Raw genomic sequence first — 23249 nt, 5'->3', positions numbered from 1 at the left:
GCAAGAATTGGATCGGGCATGGACAAATTGACCACTTCAAAAGTGAAAGAAGAGTGACAAATCTCTTTACTGTCACTTGCTTACATGAATCATATGCAGAATATACTATTTAAATACCAGTTGAGTGAATCAAAAGCTGGCATCAAAGTGGCTGGGAGAAACAGCAAAACACTCACATATATAGATGTTAACGCAAAAACAAAGAGAAAGTGAAGAGGAAATAAAGAGCCTTTTCATGAGGGTGAATGATTAGAGTGAAAAACCGTGCTGAAAACTCTACATTCATAAAAACAAAGATAAGGGCATCTGGTCCAATCACTACTTGCAAAATAGAAGGGGTAAACATGTGGAAACAGTGACAAGCTTAATTTTCTTGAGCTTCAAAATTACTAGGAATGGTGACTGCAGTTATCAAATTAAATGTCACTTGCTTTTGGATGTAAAAGTTATGACAAACCTAAGCATTGCATTATAAAGAAAACACACCACTTTACTAAATTGTCAGTAAATAAAAAATGTCAATTATGGTAAGAGTGGAGACTCTCGGATGTTTTTGAGTAACTTATATGGCTTTTGATTGCTAATTTATTTAGCATCTTTTCATTGTTAATTCAGTAAGTACTTAAAATACATCATTTGGCAGGCACTATGTCTTAGCTGATGTGCAAGATACATAAGGAAACTTGTGTAGACATGAAACACATAGAAGAATTGAATATCTGTGATTAACTTGGTAGGAAGGAAGACAGTTTCTTTCCAATCCCAAACAATGCTTAGGAAAAATTGTGAAAAGTGGCTTATTATGACTGAAAATATTTTGCCTAATGTATCTCTAGAAATTCAATAAAAACATAGATAATGAAGCTACGAAGGGAAACACAACATATGTCTTCCAAGAACTGATTACCATGCTGAGATGCTGCATTCGCCACAAGGATTTAAGTCTGTCTTTGGAGGAGCAGGAAAGCAACATCAAAATATCCACTAAGAAATATAGGTGGTGTCTTGGTGGGAGAAAATAAAGGCATAATATAAAGAGAGTAGAGCAAGAATGACCTTTTATAATACTACTTGTAAAATGCCTAACTTTTGCTGACTTTGGTGTAATCTTTGAATATATCAGTCATGTTATGATAGTGATCGTGATTTCTGAGTAGGCTGCATCTATACTGTCAAGTATGAAACATATATTTATATATATTTTCAATGAATAAAACCTGCTGTTTAAACTCTTAGCTTTCTTCCCAATAATGGACATAAAATAATAAAACTGAAAAAGCACTAAAGTATATACTGTTCATTTGCTTTCTCTAAATGGGATTTGTATTGTTCCTTCTCCCATATCATCCTATCAGCCTTTGGCTGATCTCCACATTTCCTTGCCCCAGCCATTTATGAGATAACTATTCCAAACAACCTCGGAGAAGAACAGGCCCACTTAAGACAGTGGCTTTCCAAATATATGCCTATATATATATTTACTCTTGTCTTGGGTTAGTGCAGCAGCTCACTAATCTGACTGCTGCCCTTTCTCACCTTATTAAAGGTGATCTGTTCCTGTAAAGTGCTGGTCTCATTCTTTTTCTGAACCTTGCCTTCTCTGACTCCCTTATGCTACAGACAAACTGAGTGGTTGACAGGTACATAAGATGCATGACCTACCCTGGAGGTGCCTTTCCTGCCATCCAGATGCCTGAGCAGTTTGGAACAGGGAAGGAAACAATGCACATAGCCAACTGAGTTCAGTGCCCTTGAAGATCACCTAGGAGCCTGAGTGGCTTAGACTTGGGATGTGCATGAAACACAGGGAACACTTTGGGCAGTGCCATCGCAGATTACCCAGGAACCTGAGCTGGGTGGACTGAGGAAGTACATGTCACCTATGACAGTGGCAAGCCCACTGTGCTCCATCCACCTTAAGCACCCTCACCCACATATTCTACAGGTGTTTTTTTTTTTTTTTTTCAGTGTGCTCCTCCTCATCATTGTACCACTGATACAAATAAGGGCCTGCTGTCCCCTTGTGTTATGGTGCAAACTAGTCTTGTGTAAGCATGTCACAGAAGAGAATTGCAAAATGAGGAAGTAAAAATAAGCAAAGAAGGGTGAACTAGCCCAGAAGTGACAGAAGCTACAGATTGAAACTCTGAAGCTAATGTAGAAACTGTGCAATTCAAGGACAGCAATAGTATTGGACAACAAGTAGAAGCAGGAAAAACAGATTGTCTGACACTGATCTGGCACCACTAAACTCACAACAATTTCTCTAGAGAAATTGGTAGATTATTCTTTACTGTTTTCATGTTTTTTAATTAAACACTCTTTTGTTCCTTATCATTCCCTTTAATTTCATTTCTATATACCACAATATAAATGTTTGATAATTATTTTGACTTCTAAATTTTCTCCAGTAATCATAGGAGTTTAAATACTATTCTAGGTTCTTAATCTTTGATTTTGAAACTTTTTATTAATAAATGTTTATCCTTTAGGAATTCTGTATTTGGAATCTATTTTCACTTATTAATTTAATTCCCAGTTGATTGCACTCTTGCCTTTTTACTCTCCCTTTACTCCTCCTAGAAACCTTTATCTCCCTCCTCAGTTTGCTCTGATCCATATAACTCTGTCAATTCCTTTAACTGTTTTTGATTATGGAAAATTGCTTCACCATCAACCTTGGGTTTTCTCCTCTGTTCTGAGGATGCAGAATTCTTAATGTGACTGTAACTCAGCACCAAAACGCAGAGGCCATGAAGTTAATCCAGAGCTTTAGATCATTGTTGAACTCCTGACACCAATGAACTTTAAAAAAGAAGCAAAGTCAAAAGGTTCCATGCCTACATGGAAATGAAGCCCCAAGCTGAAACCAGCAATTTCAGTGCAAGACAACTCACACCTATTCTCCAGCAAAGCAGCAACACAAAAATGAACATTATAAAAGGTACTACCTGAAGCTGTACCAAACCCACAGACAACACAATGCACATTACAGGACAATTCATTGCATTTCATAGAGAAGTGATTCAGCACCACCTGACAGACCACAGGCACACAATATCCCAAACATTAAAGCTTGAAAACTTACAGGTTCAGTCCCACCCACAAAGATCAGATTCCACCACAAACTGGATCCAAAATGCTGCGGCCTGCAGAAAGGGGACCAAAACCACTGCAATCTAAACCAAATGAAGCTTTTAAGTTTAATAAGGTCCCATTTGCTTATTTTTGCTTTTATTTCCAATATTCCGGGAGGTGGGTCATAGAGGATCCTGCCGTGATGTATGTCGGAGAATGTTTTGCCTATGTTCTCCTCTAGGAGTTTTATAGTTTCTGGTCTTACGTTTAGATCTTTAATCCATTTTGAGGGGCCTAATTAAACTTAAAATATTCTGCACAACAAAGGAAACTATAAGCAAGGTGAAAAGACAGCCTTCAGAATGGGAGAAAATAATAGCAAATGAAGCAACTGACAAACAACTAATCTCAAAAATATACAAGCAACTCCTACAGCTAATTCCAGAAAAATAAACGGCCCAATCAAAAAATGGCCCAAAGAACTAAATAGACATTTCTCCAAAGAAGACATACAAATGGCTAACAAACACATGAAAAGATGCTCAACATCACTCATTATCCGAAAAATGCAAATCAAAACCATAATGAGGTACCATTTCATGCCAGTCAGAATGGCTGTGATCCAAAAGTCTACAAGCAATAAATGCTGGAGAGGGTGTAGAGAAAAGGGAACCCCCTTACACTGTTGGTGGGAATGCAAACTAGTACAGCCACTGTGGAGAACAGTGTGGAGATTCCTTAAAAAGCTGGAAATAGAACTGCCTTATGATCCAGCAATCCCACTGCTAGGCATACACACCCAGGAAACCAGAATTGAAAGAGACACGTGTACCCCAATGTTCATAGCAACACTGTTTATAATAGCCAGGACACAGAAGCAACCTAGATGCCCATCAGCAGATGAATGGATAAGAAAGCTGTGGTACATATACACAATGGAGTATTACTCAGCCATTAAAAAGTACATTTTTTTTCTCAGTTTTCTGAATGTTGAGCTTTATTTATTTTTTTTAAACTTTACAATATTGTATTAGTTTTGCCAAATATCAAAATGAATCCACCACAGGTATACCTGAGTTCCCCATCCTGAACCCTCCTCCCTCCTTCCTCCCCTACCCTCCCTCTGGGTCATCCCAGTGCACCAGCCCCAAGCATCCAGTACCATGCATCGAACCTGGACTGGCGACTCGTTTCATACATGATATTATACAGGTTTCAATGCCATTTTCCCAAATCATCCCACCCACTCCCTCTCCCACAGAGTCCAAAAGACTGTTCTATACATCTGTGTCTCTTTTGCTGTCTCGTACACAGGGTTATTGTTACCATCTTTCTAAATTCCATATATATGTGTTAGTATACTCTATTGGTGTTTTTCTTTCTGGCTTACTTCACTCTGTATAATAGGTTCCAGTTTCATCCATAATCAGTTCTAATGAGATGGAAAATACATGGGGAAACAGTGGAAACAGTGTCAGACTCTATTTTTTGGAGGGCTGGAAAATCAATACAGTTGGTGATTTGCAGCCATGAAATTAAAAGACACTTACTCCTTGGAAGGAAAATTGTGCACCACCTAGATAACATATTCAAAAGCAGAGACATTACTTTGCCAACAAATGTCCGACTAGTCAAGGCTATGGTTTTTAAAGTGGTCATGTATGGATGTGAGAGTTGGGCTGTGAACAAAGCTGAGCACCAAAAAATCGATGTTTTTCAACTGTGGTGTTCAAATGACTCTTGAGACTCCCTTGGACTGCAATGAGATCCAACCAGTTCATTCTAAAGGAGATCAATCTTGGGTGTTCATTGAAAGGACTGATGCTAAAGCTGAAATTCCAATACTTTGGCCACCTCGTGCGAAGAGTTGACTCATTGGAAAAGACTCTGATGCTGGGAGGGATTAGGGGCAGGAGGAGTAGGTGATAACAGAGGATGACATGGCTGGATGGCATCACTGACTCGATGGACATGAGTTTGAGTGAACTCCAGGAGTTGGTGATGGATAGGGAGGCCTGAAATGCTGTGATTCATGGGGTCAGACACAACTGACTGAACTGAACCGAACTGAGAAAGGAGGGAATAAAGAAAACACAGTGGCATGTGTAAATACATATTTTTTTAGAGAAGGAAAACATTAAAAGCTCTGATAATTCTTAGACAGTATTAAATGCCATACTGTGAGGATATCCACATGGAAAAGACCACAAAAAAAAAAAAAAAAAAAAAAGAAAGAAAAGAAAAAAGAAAGGAAAGGAAAAAGAAAAAAAAAAAAAAAGGTGTTTGGGTGCTTGAGAAAATTCTTCAAGAGATAAAAGTTGAAAACCTCCATTAAATGGGCAAGGAAATAGCTCCTTGAGTCCCAACACAGCATGTCCCAACAAACAGGATGAACCCAAAGTGAAATATCCCACAACAATATTTTAACCAAACACTGAAAATTTAAACACAAAAAAACAAACATTAAGAGCAGCGAGAGTAAAGACATAAATATACTGTCAGATCCCCATAAATATAGCAGCTGAACTTTCAATAGAAACTCTTCAGGCCAGTAGAGCATGGTAGAACATTCTCAAAATTATGAACAAGCCAAAACCAACACCAACACGGATCTTATTCAGATATGAAGGAGAAATCAAATGGTTTAAGCAAAAATTTTAAGCAGTCATTAACATGAAACTGCTAAACTCTTAATGATGTGGTGAAACTGGGACACTGAGTTCATATGTCATCAGATTTGCAAAACTCATCAGTGGACATGAGTTTGGAAAAGGACAGTTTTCATTCACACCAAAGGTAGGTAAGGCCAAAGAATATTCAAACAAGCATGCACGGTTGCTCCTTTCACATGTTAGCTGGATAAAACTCAAAATTCTACAACAGTACATAAACTAAGAACTTTCAAGGGGAAAGCTCGACTTGGAAACAATACATGAACCAGAGAACAATTTGGAAACATTCATTGGATCCTAGAGGGAACCAGGAATTTCAGAAAATCATTTACTTCTGCTTCAGTGACTCCACTAAAGACATTGACTGTGTATATCACAGTAAACTGTGAACACTTTGAAAGAGACAGGAATCATGGACCTTCTAACCTGTCACATGAGAAATGTGTATGCCGTTCAAGATGTAAGAGTTGGAACAAGACATGGAAAAATTGATCAGTATAAACCTGGGAAAGGTGAGTGACAAGACTGCATATTATCAGTCTTCTTATGTGAAATATATGCAGACTATACTATTCAAAAGGCCAGGCTGGGTGGATAATAAACTAGAATCAATGTTTCTGGGATAAACTTCAACAAACTTAGAAAGACAGATAGAAACACTGTAAAAAGAGAAGGTGAAGAGGAGCTAAAGAGGGTCTTGCTAAGGATGAATGAGGAGTGTAGAAACCTCGCTGAGAACTCAATAGTCAAATGAACAACACAAGGTGTCTGGTCCCATCACGACTTGGCAAATAGAAGGGGAAAACATGGAATAAGTGATAAACTTAATTTTCTTGGGCTCCAAAATCACTGTGAATGGTGACTGCAGGCATGAAATGAAGAGACACTTTCTTCTTGGAGAAAAAACTATGGAAAAACCTTGACCTTGTATTAAAAAGAAGAAAGATGAGCTTATTAACAAAGGTCTCCTCAGTCACAACCCCTATTGTTTATCCATTAGTCATGTAAATGTGTGAGAATTGGAATCTAAAGAAGGCTGAGAGCTCGAGAACTGATGCCTTCAAACAGTGATGTTGGAGAAAACTCTTAGGGGTCCCTTGAACTGCAAACAGATCCCGCCAATCAATCCACAAGGAAACCAACCCTGGATACACATCTGAAGCACTCATACTGAAGCTGAAAGTCGAGGATTTTGCTAAACTAATTCAAAGAACCAACTCTGGAAAACACCATGACACTGGGAAAGACTGAGGACAGGAGGAGAAGGTGCTGATAGAGGATGAGATGTTTGGAGGGCATCACCAGTTCAATGGACATGTGTTTGAGCAAACTATGGGAAACACTGAAAGAGAGGGAGGCCTGCTGTGCTACAGTCACAAAGGGTTGGACATGACTCAATGAATGAACAACAGCAATTAAAATATCTAGAACTACGCTAGGCTAACAGAGTTTGGCCAGGAGAATGCACTGGTCATAGCAAACACCCTCTTTCAACAACACAAGTGAAGACTCTAACATGAACATCACCAGATGGTCAACACCAAAATCAAATTGATTCTATTCTTTCCAGTCAGAGATGGAGAAGCTCTATACAGTCAGCAAAAACAAGATCAGGAGCTGACTGTGGCTCAGATCATGAACTCCTTATTACCTAATTCAGACTTAAATTCAAGAAAGTAGGGAAAACCAAACTCTGATAGCCTTTTCCCTGCTTTATTCTGTATTAAAGGCTAAATTTGCCTGTTATCACAGGTGTTTCTTGACTTCCTACTTTTGCATTCCAGTCCCTTATAATGAAAAGAATTTCTTTTCGGTTGTTAGTTCTAAAAGGTCTTGTGGTTCTTCATAGAACCATTCAACTTCAGCGTCTTCAGCATTTCTGGCTGGTGCATAGGCTTGGGTTACTGTGATTTTGAATGGTTTGCCTTGGACAAACAGAAATCATTCTGTCGTTTTTGAGATTGCATCCAAGTACTGCATTTTGGACTCTTTTGTTGACCATGATGGCTACTCCATTTCTTCTAAGGGATTCCTGCCCACAGTAGTAGATATCATGGTCATCTGAGTTACATTCACCCATTCCAGTCCATTTTAATTTGCTGATTCCTAGAATGTCGATGATCACTCTTGCCATCTCCTGTTTAACAACTTCCAATTTGCCTTCATTCATGGACCCCATATTCCAGGTTTCTATGCAATATTGCTCTTTGATGCATCGGACCTTGCTTCTGTCACCAGTCACATGCACAACTGGGTATTGTTTTTGCATTGGCTCCATGTCTTCATTCTTTCTGGAGTTCTTTCTCCACTCATCTCCAATAGCATATTGGGCACCTACCGACCTGAATAGTACAGGTTTAAAAGAAACTGGTCCTAAGGGCTTATTTACAAACAATGGGATAACCAATTCAACTTCTTCTTCTTCTTTTTTTTTATTAATCTGTTCGTTTCCCACCCCCCCCCCCAGTATATAAAATTGTTTTAGTCACTCTGTTATTCTAGCAATTTGACTGCTTCACATAGTTTGAGACTTTTATTGACAGATATTCCTGTTGTAAATACCCAAATTCCTCCTTTTTTAGTATGTTTAGTAGCAATGGCATCTTATTCATTCTCATTTCAGTAACTAAATCTGCTCTTTTCGTTTTTTAGTTTACCTAATATTCTTTTTACTATCTTTGTTTCATGTTCAATTTTCTGTATTCTTTTTCTATTAACTTAAAACCATACTAATATTTGTTCATTTCCTCTTTCTTCTTTCTGTGAAATTAGATTTTTTTCCCAGCTTTTAAAGAAGGCATTACCTTCTCCCCAGAATTGAAGAGCTTTCTTTTTATGTAACCTTAAATATATATGGGTTCTTCTTCTGCTGTATCTGATGACTTTCTACATTGGGTTTTCATTTTAAATCACCTTAGAATATGTTCCCATTTCCCCTGTGAGTTATTCTTCACCTCATCGAGCCCTTCAGAATGTGTTGTTTAATTTTGCATGCATTCAGTTCAGTCGCTCAGTCATGTCCGACTCTTTGTGACCCCATGGATTGCAGCACACCAGGCCTCCCTGTCCATCAAAAACTCCCAGAGTTCACTCAAACTCACATCCATTGAGTCAGTGATGCCATCCAGCCATCTCATCCTCTGTCGTCCCCTTTTCTTTGTGCCCCCAATTTATCTCAGCTTCAGTAGTTTCCAGAGTCAACTCTCGAATGAGATGGCCAAATTACTGGAGTTTCAGCTTTAGCATCATTCCTTCCAAAGAACACCAAGGTCTGATCTCCTTTAGAATGGACTGATTGGACTCCTTGCAGTCTATGTGACTCTCAGGAGTCTTCTCCAATGCCACAGTTCAAAAGTGTCAATTCTTTGGCGCTAAGCTTTCTTCACAGCACAGCTCTCACATCCATACATAACTACTGGAAAAACCACAGTTTTGACTAGACGGTCCTTTGTTGGCAAAGTAATGTTTCTGCTTTTGAATATGCTATCGAGGATGGCCATAACTTTCCTTCCAAGGAGTAAGCGTCTTTTAATTTCATGGCTGCAATCACCATCTGCGGTGATTTTGCAGCACCCTCCCCCCCACCCCCCCAAATGAAGTATGACTCTGTTTCCACTGTTTTCCCATCTATTTCCCATGAAGTGATGAAAACCGATGCCATGATCTTAGTTTTCTGAATGTTGGCTTTTAAGTCAACTTTTTGAGGTATGACCTAAATCCAATCCTTTATGATTATATAGTAGAAGTGAGAAATAAATTTAAGGGACTAGATCGGATAGAGTGCATGATGAACTATGGACAGAGGTTTGTGACATTGTACAGGAGACAGGTATCACGACTATCCTCATGGAAAAGAAATGCAAAACAGCAAAATAGGTGTCTGTGGAGGCCTTAAAAATAGCTGTGAAAAGAAGAGAAGTGAAAAAGAAAGGAGAAAAGGAGTGATATAAGCATCTGAATGCAGTGTTCTCAAGAGTAGCAAGGAGAGATAAGAAAGCCTTCCTCAGCGATCAATGCAAAGAAATAGAGGAAAGCAAAAGAATGGGAAAGACCATCCCCTCAAGAAAATTAGCGATACTGAAGGAACATTTCATGCAAAGATGGGTTCTATAGAGGACAGAAACTTTACGGACCTAAAAGGCTCAGAAAATATTAAGACAAGTGGCAGGAATACAGACTAGAACTGTACAAAATAGATCTTCAAGACCGAGATATTCACGATGGTGTGATCGCTCACCTAGAGCCAGACATCCTGGAATGTCAAGTCAAATGGGCCATAGAAAGAATCACTCCGAATAAAGCTAGTGGAGGTTATGGAATTCTAGCTGAGCTATTACACATCCTGAAAGATGATGCTGTGAAAGTGCTGAACTCAATATGCCAGCAAATTGGAAAACATAGCAGTGGCCATGGGACTGAAAAAGATCGGTTTTCATTCCAACCCCAAAGAAACACAGTGCCCAATAATGCTCAGATTACCACACAATTACACTCATCTCACGTTCTAGTGAAGTAATGCTCAAAGTTCTCCAAGCCAGGTTTCATTAATACAGGAACCGTGAACTTCCAGATGTTCAAACTAGTTTTAGAAAATGCAGAGGAACCAGAGATCCAAATGCCAACAATCTTGGATCATTGAAAAAGCAAGAAGGTTCCAGAAAATTAAAAACAAACAAACCAAAAAACACCTATTTCTGCTTTATTGACTATGCCAAAGCTTGGATTGTGTGGATCACTATAAACTGTGGAAGATTCTGAAAGAGATGGAAATACCAGACCACCTGGCCTGCCTCTGGAGAAACCTATATGCAAGTCAGGAAGCAACAATTAGAAATGGACACGGAACAACAGATGGGTTCCAAATAGAAAGAGGAGGACGTCAAGGTTGTATATTGCCACCCTGCTTATTTGGTATGAATGCAGAGTACATCATGAGAAACTCTAGGCTGGAAGAAGCAGAAGCTGGAGTCCAGATTGCCAGGAGAAATGTCAATAACTTCAGATATGCAGATAACACCACACTTATGGCAGAAAATGAAGAGGAAGTGTCAAGCCTCTTGATGAAAGTGAAACAGGAAAGTGAAAAACTGGGCTTAAAGCACAACATTCTGCAACGAAGATCATGGCATCTGGTCCCATCACATCATGGGAAATAGATGGGAAAACAGTGGAAACTATGTCAGGCTTTATTTTTGGAGCTCCAGAATCACTGCAGATGGTGATTGTAGCCATGAAATTAAAAGACATTTACTCCTTGGAGGGAAAGTTATGTCCAACTTAGATCTCATTTTAAAAAGCAGAGACATTATTTTGCCAACGAAAGTCCATCTAGTCAAGGCTATGTTTTTTTCCAGTGGTCATATATTGATATGAGAGTTGGACTGTGAAGAAAGCTGAGTACCAAAAAATTGATGCTTTTGAACTCTGGTGTTGGAGGAGACTCTTGAGAGTCCCTTGGACTGCAAGCAGATCCCACCAGTCCATCCTTAAGGAGACCAGTCTTGGGTGTTCTTTGGAAAGACTGATGCTAAAGCTGAAATTCCAGTATTTTGGCCACCTCACTCATAGAGTTGACAAATAAAAATCTCTGATGATGGGAGGGATTTGGATCAGGAGGAGAAGGGAACGACAGAGGATGAGATGGCTGGATGGCATCATCGTCTGGATGAACATATGTTTGCCTGAACTCCAGGAGTTAGTAATGGACAGGGAGGCCTGGTGTGGTGTGATTCATGGGGTGATAAAGATTCGGACACGGGCCTGTGACTGAAATGAAATGAGTAAATTAACTGTTTTGTTGTTGTTGTTGTTGTTGAGCATGTCATTGGTAATATATGAAAGGAACAAGTGTAATACATACATACATACCCGTTCAAGTGATATTTCATGTGTTACGTCACTACATTCCTGTCTGACACTCTGTATCACACAGACTGTCACCATAATGTATCCTCAATGCATGGGATTCTCAAGGTGAAAAAGTAGGAATGGGTTGCCATCCTTAGTTCCAGGAGATCTTCCCAACTCAGATCGAACCTGCCTGTCTTATGACCTCTATGTTAGAAGACAGGTTCCTTAGTACTAATACTACCTGGGCAACCATTAGCTTATATATGGCTACACATATACATGCATATGTATATGTTGAAAGTTTGGGTATATAATTTTGCTGTCTACAGGTAGCAGTATATATTTTGCAGGAGGTATATAACTGCAGGTATGTCCTTTTGCAGGATCTAATGATTTGCTAAAAGTGGTTTCACTTACATTCATGTCAGAGAATTATATAATTTCACTTGTGACTTACCCTTTGAAATATTGGTTCTTTAGGAATATCTTGTATAATTTTTCATACATTGACAAATTTGCAAACACATATCCCATTTTTAAATTTTAGCTTCACATCTTGGTTTTCAGAGAATATACTTGGTATTATGTAAAATACTAAGACTTGTTTTATGCCTTAATGTGAAGCATATTTTTGAGAATATTCCAAAGAAAGTTCAGGTACAATTGAAAATATGACATACACACACACACACACACACACAGTATGTGTTTATATGCCTATTTGAACATATCAGTGTAGGTACATAATTTTAAATATATATATATATTTTTTACCCTTCTTTGATCTTGAAGTGTTTTGGGTCATGTTCCTCAGATTTATAGTTTGCTTTCAGTCTCCTGTCTTTTTTGGCATTTATACTAAACCTGTATTAGGTATTTTCACATTACTTTAGGTCCTCTGACTCTGATGCTGGGAGGGATTGGAGGCAGGAGGAGAATGGGGTGACAGGTGATAAGATGGATGGATAGCATCACCGACTCGATGAACGTGAGAGATGGTGATGGACAGGGAGGCCTGGCGTGCTGCGATTCATGGGGTCGCAAAGAGTTGGACATGACTGAGCGACTGAATTGAACTGAACTGAACTAATGTCCTATTCAGGCAGAAGCCCACAGTCAACTTCTTTGAGAGTGTAAGAATCTTTCTAGAGACAGTATCTTTCTGAGGTTGTAGAGAATAGAGCACACTGTGAACCAAGAAATTTGCCAGCCATATCAGTAAACAAATGATGCTGCAGGCATCAAGTCATAAGCCCTTGAATCTATCCATAAACGTAAAACCTGGGGGAACTCTTGATGAAATCAGTTTGCCCACTATCAAGTCCTTAGTTACTGCACTTGAAGCTGGCATGGCCTGAAGAACTGACTTGAGACGGAAAGAATAGATACTAGCCCTAGTTAAGGTGATTATCAAAGGAATTATTTCAAGGAGCCCAGATTCTTGCATCTACCATAGGTAGAAAATATTTAAATCCATTCACTTGAGGTGTCCAGTTTTTCTTTCGTTAACCATAATATTCAGACATTCTCCATACCTGATCATTGTACCAAAATTTCTGTAAAACTTGGATCCTCCTATCCTTCGTTAGAGCAGTCTTTTTGCGATACTTGAGAAGTCGCTTCTCATGATTAAATCCTTCTTAGAATGAAAGGCTTGATGAAGAAAACATAATTCTCCACGTTTGAACTATGCATTTTTCCCATTAGGTAGCACACATTCTAGAACTGCAATATAAGGGATTCTTGTGCAGCACCTCACTGTTAACCTATGTTTACTAATTCCTACTTCCCAAAGTTTTGAAAGTCAAAGGTCAGCTATTACTTGGGGCTGGTGCACTGGGACGACCCAGAGGGATGGTATGAGGAGGGAGGTGGGAGGAGGGTTCAGGATGGGGAATACATGTATACCTGTGGTGGATTCATTTTGATATATGGCAAAGCCAATACAATATTGTAAAGTTAAAAAATAAAATTAAATTTAAAAAATAAAATTAAACTTGAGGGGATTCATGGTTTCATAAACCGGTGACATCAGTTTATGAAAATATATAACCATATATGTTTACTTTACTTTTAGAAAGCCGTTCTTTACTTTTGGAAACAATGGAAAATTAGGGAAGTGAAGGGACACAAGTGTAGAGTCTGAATTTATTCTGCCCAACATAGCTCTGCATTTAAGTTTGTCTCTTTTTTTTTTTTTTTTTTGCTTTTTCTTTGCCTATGCATACTAAAGCCATCCTGGGTACACATTTTAATTGGCATGCAGTGATGCTTTACTTGTCACTAGCACAAATTAGACAAAGACTGGTTTTCTTTCCTTACAATGTTGTGTTAGTGTCTGCTGCCCAGCAAAATAAATCAGTTATTAGTAAATACAGGTGAGCCTCCCTTTTGAGCAGTCCTCCGATCTCCCACTTGGGCCTCCTCTCCCACTCCAAAACCAATTCCACTAGAGCACTGCATAGCAATAGCTATCTACTACATACTTGGTATGTCCTTCCTGCACTGTGTCCACAAGTCTGTTTTCCATGACTGCATCTCTTCCTACACTCCAAATGGTTTACTCAGCATCTGTTTTCTGGATTCCACTTAAATGCATTAATATGCACACACATATATTTATTACTTCTTTATTTGGTTGCCACAAACCTCAATCGCTCTGTGTGGAATTCAATTCCATGACCAGGGATCAAACCTGGGACCCCTGCATAGGGATCATGGTGTCTTAGCCACTGGACCAACAGGGCATTCCCCTGTTGTTGTGTTTTTTTTAAATGATGGCCATTTGGAATGGTGTGAGGTGATATGTTGTTGTACTTTTGATCTGTGTGCCTTTGTTAAGTTGAGGTCGTTTTTTCTATGTTCAGTTTTTGAAGAGCTTCTATCACAAACACTTGTTGAATTATTTCAAAAACTTTCACCAACTATTGAGGTAATCATATGGTTTTAAACCTTGACTATACATTGATATGCAACTATTGAAGAATGTTTCCATATCTTGAATAAACCCCACACTTAATTATGGTGTCCAATCCTTTTATGATATTGGTGGAATTTTTTGCTCATATTTTGGTAAGGATGTTTGCCTCTGTTCATCTATGAGATATTAGTCTCTAACTTTCTTTTTCTGTGTTATCTCGGGGTTGATATCAGGGTGATGGTGAACTTGTAAGATGACTTCTGGGTTTTCCTTCCACTCTAGAGTTTTGGAAGCGTTTCAGAAGTGCATGTGCCAGCAGTTCTCTGACTGGTTCATAAAATTTCCCTGTGAAGCTTTCTGGAGTTTAAGTTTGCCAACTAGAAATTTTTTCATCACAGTTTCAATCTTAGTGCTTGTAATTGCTCTGTTCATATTTTCTGTTTTTTTTTTTTTTTTTTCAGCTAAAAAAAATTTAGCTGAATTTCTTAGTATTTGTCCATGGCTCAAATTCTAAATTTTATTGACTTATAGTTGTTTGCTGTAGTCCCTTATGACTCTTTGTTATTTCTGTTATATCAGTCATAATGTCATCCTTTGTCATGTCAAATTGATGGATTTGTTGTCCTCTTTGTCTTGATAAGTCTGTATCATGATTTGTCTATTTTACTTCTCCTCTCCAAGAGACCCTTTTTAGTGATACTGATTTTGGCTATTTTTTTTTTTTTAATCATTTCTTTTTTTTTAAATTTCTGCTTTGATTTTTATCATTTTTTCCCCTTCTATTCACTTTGGGGAATTTTGCCTGATTTTTCTTCTTTCTCTAAATGCTTTAGATTGTAGGTTATGTTGATTACTTGAGATGTGTACAATTTATCAACTTCACTCTTTTACTGCTTTAGCATGCTCCATAACTTTTGGATAATCATGTTTTAAATATTATTTTCTTCTAAGATTTTTCTTTCATTTTCTCTCACATTTCATGAGTGATCTCTTGGCCATGTACAGTTGTATTTATTCATCTACATGGATTCATGTTTCTCACAGTCCTCACCTGCAAATTCTGCTATGTAAATCATAACGTTGTGGTTAAAAAAAAAAAAAAAGATTAATACCATTACCACTATCTCAAATTTATCAAGGCTTGATTTGAGATCCATTTTGTGATATATCTTGAAGATATTTTATTTTCACTTTAGAAAAAGTGTGTATTCTGCTCTGCTTCAGTGAAATGTACTATACGTATCAATTAACTTTGTCTGGTCTCGTGTGCCTTTGAACACTTGTGTTTCATTTTAAACTTTATTTCTAAATTGGAGGATAGTTTCTTTCCAGTGTTGTGTTGGCTTCTGCTGTACAACAGTGTGTATTAGCATATAGGAGGCCAAAGTCTTTTTTTGTGTGTGTGTTGTTGAGTGTCTGTTACTTATTCATTTTTCTAGTCCCTATAGAAATGTTTATTGTCTTTTCCCCATTCCATTTCTAGAATGTTTTATCACCTTTACTACCACAACATCCAAGTTATTTTCAAGGAGCCTGCCTACTTTTTCTTTCGTTATGTTTTGAGTTTTTACCACATTCCTTTGCCTACAACATATTTCTCTGACTTCACATTTCCCTACTGCGTTCCTCATCATTTCTTCCCAAACTTCTGCGTAATAGTTATTGCTCCTCGTCTCCACTCCAAGTTGATAAAATTAGTTGAGTGTCTAGTGTGGGCTTTGCAGTTGGAGAGACTGACAACTATGTTCTTGAATCTGCAGTTGAGTCTTCCGTCTCTAATGGTGATACCATATCTGTTCATGTCATTTGTAGATGTCTATAGAATTAGTCTGACATTAGGCAGTCTATTTGCTGAAGATTGGTTGCGTTTTTCTGTCTTGCTTGTTGTGTAGTGTGAGGCATCAGCCCTGGGTTGTGTAGGCAGTTGGGTGCCGTACATCTGACATTAAGAAAGAGGCCTTCAACGAGACTGTCACCAGTTAATAATCAGTGTAGACAGGAATTCTCTAGTGTCCCATGATCCTGGTCTCAGTGTGAAAGGTTGTAATGGAATGCAAAGAGCTGGGATTCTTGGCCTCCAGAGGAGAGGAATTCAATCTGGGGCCAGAGATAAGGCTGGATCACTCAGAGCTTTGTATAATAAAATTTTATTAAAATATCAATGAGATAGAGAAAACTTCTCATATAGGCATCAGAATGGGGCAGAAAGAGTACCCTCCTGCTAGTCTTCAGCTGGATATTATATAGTCACTAGTAGTCTGTTAATGAAAGAAAGGAATGTTTTAAAACTCAGAGTGGTACCAGGCCCCCTCACACATAAGATGCATTTTGGGATAATCTTGGCATCAGATGATTCATCCCGGGCCATAAAATGATTGTCTTGAAGAAGGATAGATTACCATACAAATGATTCATTTACATAGATTAGGGAAATATTATCCGAGTATGACATACTGGTTTGTCAAGTAGGTTCTGAGCCATTAGGAGGAACTGACTTAAGAACAGAGTTTGGGGTAAAAGCATAGTACATTAGCATAGTTTAAGACAAACATTTCCATAAGAAAAACGCATTGGTTATCTCAAGGTTTGAGAATAGTTAACTTCAGATGAAACCAGGTGTCATTCTGGCAATATAACATTTTAAGAGAAACCTCCTTTTAAATTTGTATAAAGACAGAAAAAAAAAATATTGCTAGTTTGTTTCCTCCTGCTACTTAAGAGAGATAAAAATGTCTGATACTTTCAGGCCAAATCCTTCATTTGGAGACCCCAGCCTTCCTGCCTGTTACCCTCTCAGATGATGACAGCAGAAAATATCAGGCCCAACTTATGCCCAGAGAACTACAATACCATAGTGATAGATTGAGGAGATTAAAAAAGTAACATAGATAAATGGTAAATAAATAAGTAAAAGGTGCCACAAGCAATAAACACTACAGAGAAGACAACAGATTCATAATGAGAGCCAATCAAGTAAATCTCAAGGCAAAAAACACCACCAGAGTAGAGTGCCAACTGAAAAATAAAGAAAGCAAATCTGACAAGAAGAGCAGGACAGCCCCCACAGAATAACAGAAAACCACAGTTAATATAGAAATGCATACCCATGTTAAAGAATGAAGTGATGCAACAGCAACTAAAGGCACAGAAAATAGGAAACCAAAGTAAAAGTAGAAATAGCTATACAAAAAATAAAAATGTAGTTGAAATAATCTTCAAGATCAAATCAATGTGTAGTAACAAAGAAGCATACAACTGAGAAAAATAGTGCACAAACAACACAACAATTCAATGCATCAAAAGAATAATACATATTTCCTTGTGTCTCATCTGTGAGTGTCCTAGTGCTCAACATGGGCAAGAGGACAATTACACCTCTTTGGGAAGTTCTCCAAAGATGGAGAGAACTGGATTCTGGATATCTCTAAGGGCACCTCAGACTCAAAACTGCTATAATTCCTGTGCGTTCTTATAGCTGCCTGAGCCTGGGCATTTTTTTTTTTTTTTTTTGACCTCTTCTCAGCTTTGGATGTAATCCGTAGACACAGGGTCTGCATCATTAATCCTGTGTATTTAATCTGCAGCATGCACAACTGGATGGAAGATTCATAATCCTCTTTCTTAATGGCTCTGTCCCTGGGCCTCAGGTGTAAATTTCATCCTTCCTCACATGTGGTCACCAAATGTGTCTGACTTGAGACACTTGTGGTGCACTGGGGTCTGCCATGATGAGCACAGAAGGTTAAGGTACAGCTGCTTGGAATTCTGGAAACATGGTGGTGCTAGTTATGAATAGGAGCCAGCAGCCATAGACAGAAGAGGTTTTGCCTGAATGGGATCCTTTTCTAGCCTGTGTTTGCAGGAGCATGAGTGGTACTTCTGCTGGTCTTTCTCTATTGCCTTATAGTAGGTGTTAACAGGTGGGAAGGTGAGGCGCTACCAAGGTATCTCTGCCTCCTGAGTGTGACACAGTACAGTCGCTTTGGCAGTTTGGGAATTCTCAAAAGGTATTCCCTGCTACACAATGACTCGTACCTGCTCCATCAGGCCATTTCCACATAGTCAACAGCAGTCCTCTCCCAGGATCCCTCTAAATCCCTTCTTAATTCCTTTTCACTCAGGTATGTCTGGAACCCACATGGGACACTCTGGTGAGCAGGGTCTTCTGCTATTTGATGCTGTGGGAGAACTATTGTCCTTGCAGAAGTATTATTTGTGATCCATTTATTGAGAGAGTTGCATTTCACATCTGCCTACATTTCTGCCTTCTTGGAACTTCTCAGTTTTTCCTGGAAAGCTCAATTATTATTTTTTTCCTTGACAGAAAAACATGAAACATTAGTTGCCATGAATCAATCTGTTTGATGGGACATTGCTTACCTACACACGTAACTGGTACTACTTTGACTTTCAATATGCAATCAAGCATATTGTGTTGTCTTTTTTTCTTTCCCCCTTGGAAATTTCTCTTAATGAGGAATTGTCATCAGCATGAAGAAATGCAGAACTTTCCACATAAAATATAATAGCAAAATTGGGCTCAAAAAGGCAGCACTTGAATATCTCTAGCTATTTTTTGAACGTTCCTGACATTTTCCCAGCGTACAAATGTCTAACTTCAGATCTCAAAGCGCAATTCCATTCAGTAGATATCAAAGGTGAGACTTCCATGGGCATAATTTAATTATTGTATAATAAGATGGCAAGTTCATAGGAAATTACCAGTTGGTACTTGACTACTTGAAAAAAGAGAGAAAACGACAGCAATGACCAAAAAATAAAATTGAAAAAAAAAAAAAAAAAAACAGGAATGTGTAGTTAGTTATTTAATTATAAGAGGTACACATGAATTGATGTTTGTATCACAGAATAAGCAAGGAGATAGCATACAATCATCTATATCTGCTTAACTGTCTCTGCTAATGACTTGGACACTGTGGATCACACACAAACCAAAAAAAAAGAAAGAAAGAAAGAAAGAAACATAATTTTGTAAAATTCTTAGAGATAAGAATACAAGAATACCTTATATGTCTCCTGGGAATCGTGTGTGCTAGTAAAGGTGCAGCAGTTAGAATTGGACAGGGGACAATGAACTAATTCAAAATTGGGAAAGGAACAAGTCAAAGCTATATATTGTTGTCCTGATTATTTAACTTCTGTGCAGAGAACACCATGAAAAAATAAAAATCTAGATGAATCTCAAGTTAGAAACCGAATTTATGTGGGAGATATGAATAACCTTAGTTATCCCAGTGACAACACCAAAATGACAGAAGAAATATAATAATTAAGGCGCCTCTTGATGAAAGTATTATCTGTTTCAAATATAGACATCTGAAATGAGATAGTCCTACATAAAAGATGAAATTCTCAGTTTCACATATGAAAACCTAGATAAAGATTTCAGGGTGTGAAACATGAAATTCTCCATTATTCACATATACAAATCTGGAGAAAGATTTTCCAACGTAAAGTACGAATTCTCTGTACATCATACATGAATGTATGGACACGAAATATTCTGCAGAAAATGTAGAATTTTTTTACATTAGAGTTATGAAAATATGGATGCAGATTCTTTGACAGGAAATACAAAAATGTCTGTTTCACATATCCACACATGGTCACATGAAACATGAATTTTTTCATATTTGTCATTTGAAAATATTTGTGAGGTCTTTCCTTCATGAAATATTGAATACTGTCTATTTACCATTTGAAAAACCTGTGTTAATTTTCCGACAAGAAATATAGAATTTTCCCACAGATTTTCATGCTTGGGCTCTGAAATTCTCTATCTTTTCATCAAGAATGTTTGGAAGGTATTCTGATATGAGATTCGGAATTCTGTGTATTTCCCATTTGACAATCTGGGGAGAAATGTTCTCATATGAAATATGAATTCTCAATTGTTCACAAGTGAAACATTTTCCAGATTTGTACACATGAAAGAGAATTTCCCGTCATTCAGAAATTAAGATCTGAGCTAAACCGCAAACATCAAACAGCTATATTTCATGTATATCCTGAATACCATATAGAGTTTTCTGTATTTCTTTGATAAAAATCTGGGTGAAGATTTCCCTATAAGAAATAGGGAATAATATACTTTACACATGTAAAATCAAAACCCTTATGATTAGACAGTGGAATTGATAAATAGATGCAGGGGATTCTATCTGACAGATGAGTGCCTGAAGACCTATGGATGGAGGTTAGTGATATCGTATAGGAAAAAGTGATCAAGACCATCCACATGAAAAAGAAATGAAAAATGGTAAAGTTACGAGGCCTCACAAAGAGCTGAGAAGAGGAGCGAAGCTAAACAAAAAGGGGAAAAAGAAAACAATAACCCTGTATCAGATCAGATCAGATCAGTCACTCAGTCATGTCCAACTCTTTGTGACTCCATGAATTGCAGCATGGCAGGCCTCTCTGTCCATCACCAATTCCCGGAGTTCACTGAGAGGAGACAGCAAAAGAGACACAGATGTATATAACTGTCTTTTGGACTCTGTGGGAGAGGGAGAGGGTGGGATGATTTGGGAGAATGGCATTGAAACATGTATAATATCATATATGAAATGAGTCACCAGTCCAGGTTCCATGCACAATACTGGATGCTTGGGGCTGGTGCACTGGGATGACCCAGAGGGATGGTATGGGGATGGAGGAGGGAGGAGGTTTCAGGATGGGGAACACATGTATATCTGTGGAAGATTCATTTTGATATATGGCAAAACTAATATGATATTGTAAAATTAAAAAATAAAATAAAATAAAGCAAACCTTAGAGGGAAAAATGAACATTCACAGTGTTGTGTAACTATTGACACTATTTCTGGAATGTTTTCATCATTCTTCCTGCCAGCCGTGTTAAAGGACAATTTTGCAACACCTATAAATGTTTTTATTTTATTTTAAAATGCAAAATATTTTGATTCATTGTTTTAATCAATTTGGAACATGTGTTCAAATAGAAAATAAATGTTAACTGCTTCCTCTCAATCTGTATTTATATAATAATAAATCTGGATAGCACATAAAAAGAAAATAAAAGAAAATTTTACACATTTGGATGAAGATCCCCAAAGAATTGCAAGGAGAGGTAAAACCACCCTCAGTTATCAATGTCAATAAATAAAGCAAATCAATAGAACTGGAAAGTCTACTGATCTCTTCAAGAAAATCACAGATACCAAGGGAAAATGTCATGCAATCATGGGCACAATAAAGGACAGAAATGGTATGGATGTAGCCAAAACAGAAACTGTTAAGAAGAGGTGGGAAGTATACATGGATGAAATGTGCACAAAAGATCTTCATGACCCAGTTAAGCACGATGGTGTGATCGTTCACCTGAGGACCCGATGTCCTGGAATGTGAAGTCTAGTGGGACTTAGGAAGCATAACGACAAACAAAGCTTGTGGAGGTGATGGAATTCAGTTGAGATATTTCAAATTCTAAAAGATGATGATATGAGTGTGCTGCCCTCCATATGCCAGCAAATTTGGGAGACTCAGCAGTGGCCAGAGGACTGGAAATGGTCAGTTTTCATTCCAACCACAAAGAAAGGCAATCCAAAGAATGTCCAAACTACCACTTAATTGCACATGTCTGACACACTTGCCCAGAACTGCTCAGAATTCCCCAAGCCAGGCTTCAACAGAATGTGAACCATGAGCTCCCAGATGTTCAAGCTGGATTTATAAAGGGCAGAGGAACCCGAGATTCAATTGTCAACACCCGTTGGGTCCTCCAAAAGGCAAGAGAACTCCAGGAAAGCAGCTACTCTTATTTGACTATGCCAAAGACTTTGACTGACACAACAAAACAACACACACACAAAAAGTCACATCAAAACGTGAAATATTCTTCCAAACATCGGAATACATGCCTCCTGAGAATTCTTACATCCATGTAAATAAAATAAATATTTATCAACTTGGAAAATTTTCTCAGTCAATAGGAAAGGTGAATTATGATAGTAGTGCAGGTTATAGAATGTTGTTGAGTAATGTGTAGAGCATTTGATTGGTTATTACATTTCTTTATTGATAATTCAGTAAGCACTTAAAATGTGTCATTTTCAGGCTCTATGTTTCAGCTGTTGTGAAAGATACATAAAGAGGGTAGACCCAAAACACATTGAAGATATCTGTACTCTCCTTCGTAGGAGGGCAAACAGTAGTTCCTTCCAACCGCAAGAAATAGTTGAGACAAAGTTGTTAGAAGGGGCTTAGCATAAGGTAAGGTAAGGTTAGGTAAGTCACTTCAGTTGTGTTTGACTCTAGGCGACCCCATAGACGGCAGCCCAACAGGCCCCCACATCCCTGGGATTCTCCAGGCAAGGACACTGGAGTGGGTTGCCATTTTCTTCTCCAATGCATGAAAGTGAAAAGTGAAAGTGAAGTCGCTGAGTCGTGTCCAACTCTTAGCGACCCCATGGACTGCAGCCTACCTGGCTCCTCTGACCATAGGATTTTCCAGGCAAGAGTACTGGAGCGTGGTGTCATTGCCCTCTCTGAGGGCTTAGCATGACTGAAAATAATTTGTGATTGTAGCTTCAGAAGAGAAAGATAATGAAATGACTAAGGAAAACAGATATCATGTCTTCCAAGAACTTTGTAACCATGCTGATGTGCTGCAGTAATGACCAGGAATTTATTCTGTCTCTATGGGGACAGATAAGCAACATCTAAACATGCATTTGAAATTATAGGGT

This window comes from Bos taurus, chromosome Y (assembly GCF_002263795.3).
Source record: "Bos taurus isolate L1 Dominette 01449 registration number 42190680 breed Hereford chromosome Y, ARS-UCD2.0, whole genome shotgun sequence".
NCBI classification, from domain to species: Eukaryota; Metazoa; Chordata; class Mammalia; order Artiodactyla; family Bovidae; genus Bos; species Bos taurus.
Note: the sequence above shows the minus strand (reverse complement) of the source record.